This window comes from Rattus norvegicus, chromosome 14 (assembly GCF_021556685.1).
Source record: "Rattus norvegicus strain SHRSP/BbbUtx chromosome 14, alternate assembly SHRSP_T2T, whole genome shotgun sequence".
Lineage (NCBI taxonomy): Eukaryota > Metazoa > Chordata > Mammalia > Rodentia > Muridae > Rattus > Rattus norvegicus.
Genome location: NC_141547.1, coordinates 81,884,537 through 81,890,000, shown reverse-complemented (window position 1 = coordinate 81,890,000; position 5,464 = coordinate 81,884,537). Strand labels below are relative to the sequence as shown.

The following is a 5,464-nucleotide window of genomic DNA, read 5'->3' as shown; positions in this document are numbered from 1 at the left end:
ACTTGGGTCCTCTGCAAGTGCAGGGATCACGCTACTTCTGGGCCATCTCCAAGCCCTCTGATATGGTTTTAATATGTCCATACCAAGTGCTGCTGGTGACATGGAGTTACCTTGGGCAAGGCAGCATGAAAGCTACTGTTCCGAACCATATGGAGTGTCTGGGGCAAGATGTGATCTGGTCTCCTCCTCCTCCTCCTCCTCCTCCTCCTCCTCCTCCTCCTCCTCCTCCTCCTCTTCCTCCTCTCCCTCCCCCCTCCTCTTTCTCCCCCCTCCTTCTCCCCCCTCCTCTTCCTCCTCCTCCTCTTCCTCTTTCTCCCCCTCCTTTTTCTCCCCCCTCCTCTTTCTCCTCTTCCTCTTTCTCCTCCTCCTCCTCCTTTTATTGGATTTTTTTAAATTTATATTTCAAATGTTATTCCCTGTCCCGTTTTCCCAGAGATAAGCCCCCTATCCCGTCCCCCTCCCCTCTGTCTATAAGGGTGTTCCCCTCCCCATCAGCCCCCCCCTTCCCGCCTCTCCCCAACATTCCCCTACACTGGGGAGGTCCAGCCTTGGCACGACCAAGGGCTTCTCCTTCCGTTGGTGCCTAACAAGGCCATCCTGTACTACATATGCAGCTGGAGCTGCTCTGCTCTTCTTAGAATAGGATTAAAGGTGGGCAAAGCAAGGAAAACCCACTAAGAAGTCTTGCTCCATACACAAGCAGAGCACTGCAGGATGGAGGAAAGGGCTAGCTGAACTGCCACAAAGAGATGAGAGAAGCAAAAGACTAAAAATATAAATGATCGTGCAACACTTTATCTTCTTCTGATGCACATGCGTACGGGGAAGAGAGAAAGGAAATGAAGAGGGTCTATATTTACTGTCTATTTGGAAAAAAAGATTATTTCTCTAAACCAGTGGGTCTCAGCCTTCCTAATGCTGGGGCCCTTTAATACAATCCCTCATGCCATAAAATCATGGTGACCCCCCAGCCATAAAATCAATCATTCTCATTGCTACTTCATAACAGTAAATCTGCCACCATTATGAACTGTAATGTTTTCAGAGACAGAGATTTGCACAAAGGGGTCGTGGTCCACGCGTAGAGAACCAGTGCTCTAAACTGTTGGCTGCAAAGCCACCAACATTCTGCTGGGGTTCTAGAAGGGCAGAGGCAGAAACAGCAGACATGGGAACACTGAGAGGGGAGGATGCTGGGTAAAATTGCTCCGTTCAGGTTCCCGTTTTACAGATGCTGCATATGAGTGAATCACTCAGAGCACATTGAGATCTGCTAAAGATGCACACAGTAATTTCTAGAGCCTCACTTCAAAGTCAGTATGGAGGGTCCCACAGGACAGCTGTCAAAAGAGGCCTAGGGGACACAAATATGCACACACAAGTGCCCAACCAGGCCTCAGTCTCCCCTTATTTAGATCTCATTTAAAGGTTTTACTTCTTGTTTTGCTGCCTTGCTTCATTTTGCTGAGGCTCGCTTTGGGCTTGGTGGGAGACAGTTATGAAGTTCCCATGTGGGGGCAGCAGGCCCATTTGAGGGACACAGTGAAGGCAGCAGTCCAGCCCCCTCTTACTGCCTACCACCTTTTGGGTGTCATTCTGTGTCCAGAGCCCCCTCCTCCCACAGAAGGGGTGTAAAGAAGGGAGGGGAAGCGGCCTGGCCCTGCTCCTGGGTAGAGAGGAGGGCATAAGGAATTACATTCCCCATCACCAAGGTCCCCGCTCTGCCCCCCACCATGAGCCCACTCATCACAGACCTTCCATGATGCTGGGGCCTAGAACTTAAGTCCTCCATATTCTAAAGGAGTGGGAGCTTGTTTCAGGAAAGACGGGAGAGGCAGCCACTGCAGTTCATGTGGCCAGCTGAGAATCGTACCTCTGAGTCAGGAACCCACACCCGTGAAGTTCAGACATTAGTTCTCCAGCTCCACCAAAATGAGCAATGAGAGAATCACCTCGGCTGTCGCAATGAAGTGTGGTGGTCTCATCATTTTTAAGTAGATAAAGTGAGGAATGCTAGCACAGAGTTGCACTGTCAAAGCCACCTTTTACTTTGATAACAGTTAGGGGCAACTCTGCAAACTGCCAGTGGCCCCTCCTCCAGCCTCCAGCCTGCCCTCCTGGGGGTTCTGATGTCATCAGAGGGGCCAGGACTCCTGCTGGGGGACAGCTTTTTTTTCTCATAGGACTGGCTGTCCTGACTTCCACAGGGACAGCTGCCTCTTTCCAGAAAGACAGAAGATGTTCTGTAAGGGGGGAAAAATCCCATTATGATGATGTTGACACTGACACTGCAGCCCTGCTAGGACTGATGACAGCTGCCATTCCAGCCCTGTCCCCTGCAGATCAAGACACTTATTTCCACAAAGCCTGGGAGTGGGGATCTGTGACGCAGCATGAGCACCCCCTCCTATAACTGTGACAAGCGGAATTCCTGGCGTCCGTGGTGATGGATGAAATGACATGCCAAATTAATAAAATAGGGACTGCAAAGCATGCATTTTTATTAAAGAATAACTTTGTGATAACCACATAATGCAGAGGCCTTCAAGCAAGAGATTAAATTACATGCTGGGGAAATCTGGCATTCTGTGATAAACTGCAAAGTCAGACTTTTCTCCCGCAGCCGGAGACAGAAATGGACGGTGTCTATAAACACGCTTTTACAAAGCGGCCGACGAAACAAAGCAATGGAGCGGCTGCTGGGATCTATGGTTCTGCCCAGAGCGATGACTTGTCTTACACAGTCTTCTGCAAGGAATCATTTTCTCTAACAGTCTCGTTCTTAATGTTAAAGCTACATCATTTTATTACTACCCCCAATCAAGCAGAATTACTATGCTAGAGGTTACCTTCCTATTTTGACTTTCTGAAGTCAAGATGACAGGGTTAACCACCTTCTTCATTCCATGTGGTGTTACACTGTTTCCCTCCAGCCTGCTGCTGCTCCCGCATGGTAACAATTTGCCCTATTTGCCTTCTATAGAGAGCTGGTTTAGAATGGGCAGCACTTCCGGCCTCTGTAAAAGAACCTGAGTGTTAGCTATTCTCTGTGGTACTGTAGATCTGCCTCTTACCTGCTCTGCCCCAACTGCTCCTCCATCCCTCAGGGACCCACAGGGGAAGGGAAAACCGGTGTCCTCGCCTTCCCGCCCCTTCCCAATAGGGTGCTCCCAGCTTGGGTATTGTTTGAGAGACGCCTTCTCAGTCCTTCTGCACACAGCTATATGCTATGTGTGACTCTTTAAATAGTTGGGACAGGGAAGGAGGTTGTGCAGGGATTCAGGGCAGCCCAAACTGAAGACATCCTAGGGCAGTCCGCCTGCTGGCACAGGGGTGGCTCCTCTCTTCTGGAGCACAGGGTCTTCCTCTAGGCCTTAGCCTTCCTCTGTTGCCTGTGGTCACAGCACTGAGAGGACACAGCCTGGTCACTGTCTGGGCCACAGACAGTCCCATTCTCCCACTAGGGAAACTGTCTAGCTGTGTCCACAACCCTCAGTAAAGCCTGGGTTACGCAGGAAGCATAAATCTCTTTTCCCTTCCCCAAAGACCCAAACCTCCATCCAGAAAGATGACCTAAAATAGGGGCATCGTTCCTCCCAGGGCCTTCACATACCTACTCGGGCTATCTCTCCCTTCATCTCAACAGGCTTCACTGTTTTGGTTGTTTTTAAAGAACAAGATTGTGGGCTGGAGAGATGGCTCAGTGGTTGAGAGCACGGATGGCTCTTCCAGAGGTCCTGCATTCAAATCCCAGCAACCACATGGTGGCTCACAGCCATCTGTAATGAGATCTGACACCCTCTTCTGGTGTGTCTGAAGACAGCTACAGTGTACTCGCATACATAAAATAAATAACTCTTTTTAAAAAGAAAAGGACAAGATTGTATTTTCCTAGTGTTACAGTTAACACTGTTAACTTGGGTGACAGGATCTAGGGTCACCAAACCTTTGGGCATGTCTGTGGAGCAGTAAATTGGGTAAACTGAGGTGGGAAGACCTACCCTGAATGCAGGTGGTACCATATCATTTACTGTACACTGTTCCTTATGGGATGCCTTCTGTCCATGACCAACCCACCTGTCCTCATTTCTCTCCAACTCGTGATGTTTCTGTAGAATGACCATCACAGAGCAGGTCCACTGAGGCCAAGGATGTGTCATAGTCAGTGTTCCTATTGCTGCAGTGAAATGCCATGACCAAAACAACGCAAGGAGGAAAGAGTTTATTGGTCTTACACTACCATATCACTGTTCATCATCAAAGGAAGTCAGGGCAGAAACTCAAACAGGCAGGAACCTGGAGGCAGGGACCAATGCAGAGGCTATGAAGGAGTGCTGCTTACTGACTTGCTCTCCATGGCTTGCTCAGTCTGTCTTCCTGTAGAACCCAAGACTACCAGCCCAGGGGTGGCTCCACTCACAATGGACTGATCCTGATCCCTCCCCCATCAATCACTGATTAAGAAAAAGCTCTATAGCTTTACCTAGAACCTGATCTTGCGGAGGCATTTTCTCGATTGAGTTTTCGTCCTCTCAGATGACTTGGCTTGTGTCAAGTGGACATAAAAATATCCAGTACAGGATGTAAATTATGGAAAATATTAGTCACCAATATAAAGCTGCTCTCAGCCACTCAGAAGGCTAAGGCAGGAGGATTGTTTGAACTCAAATATCTGAGACCATGAGGTGAGACCAGTTGAGCAAAACAGGGAGAGCTGGTATTTGAAGAATAGACAAACTTGTAAAAAGTCTGGGTTGTTTAGAGAAGATCGGGCATGACGGTGCACATCTTTAATCCCAGCACTTTGGAGGCAGAGGCAGGTGGATCTCTGTGAGTTCGAAGACTGACTGTTCTACATAGCAAGTTCCAGGACAAACAGGGCTACACAGTAGGACCTTGTCTCGAACAACAATAACAACAACAAAACAACAACAAACCAGGGAGCTGGAGAGATGGTTCAGTGGTTAAGAGCTGCTCTTCCAGAGGACCAGGATTCAAGTCACAACACCTCCATGGCAACTCACGACTGTCTTAACTCATGTTCAGGGATCCAACACCCTCACACAGATATACTTGTAGTCAAATCACCAGTGTGCATAAAATAAAAATAAATAAAAAATTTAAAAATACAAAAACTGTGAAGAATAAGGACTCAGAATAGTGCTCAGAATGTGCCTCATGCTGCCTCAGCTTGGCTCCTTGTCACCTGCAACAAAGATCCCCTTCAAGCCACTGCTCTAGTGGTCTACAATGGGTGTCCCACTAAAAGGCCTCTAGAACCCCAGCCTGTAAGAAAACCTACAGCTGCAGGTCATAATATGGTCAGGGCTCTGATGTCAGAACACAGAAAGAAGGGACCAGGAGCCCTGCAGACTGAGTGGTGCCATTAGGGAATTGGGGGTGCCATCGGGCTGGGTGACAGATGAAGTGGAAATGTCTAGCTTCTTTAACGACTCAGTCATGT

General features: G+C 48.6%; 2 long non-coding RNA genes across 2 annotated transcripts in view; one reads left to right on the top strand and one right to left on the bottom strand.

Annotated features, from left to right (window-relative positions):
* Nucleotides 1-2,055, bottom strand: part of LOC148001418 (uncharacterized) — a 6,571-nt gene extending 4,516 nt beyond the window's left edge. The window contains exon 1 of the long non-coding RNA XR_015637487.1: nt 1,874-2,055. This is a non-coding gene — a long non-coding RNA (uncharacterized LOC148001418). The remainder of the gene's footprint in view (nt 1-1,873) is intronic.
* Nucleotides 1-3,873, top strand: part of LOC148001417 (uncharacterized) — a 5,434-nt gene extending 1,561 nt beyond the window's left edge. The window contains exon 3 of the long non-coding RNA XR_015637486.1: nt 3,647-3,873. This is a non-coding gene — a long non-coding RNA (uncharacterized LOC148001417). The remainder of the gene's footprint in view (nt 1-3,646) is intronic.
* Nucleotides 3,874-5,464: the final 1,591 nt, after the last annotated feature.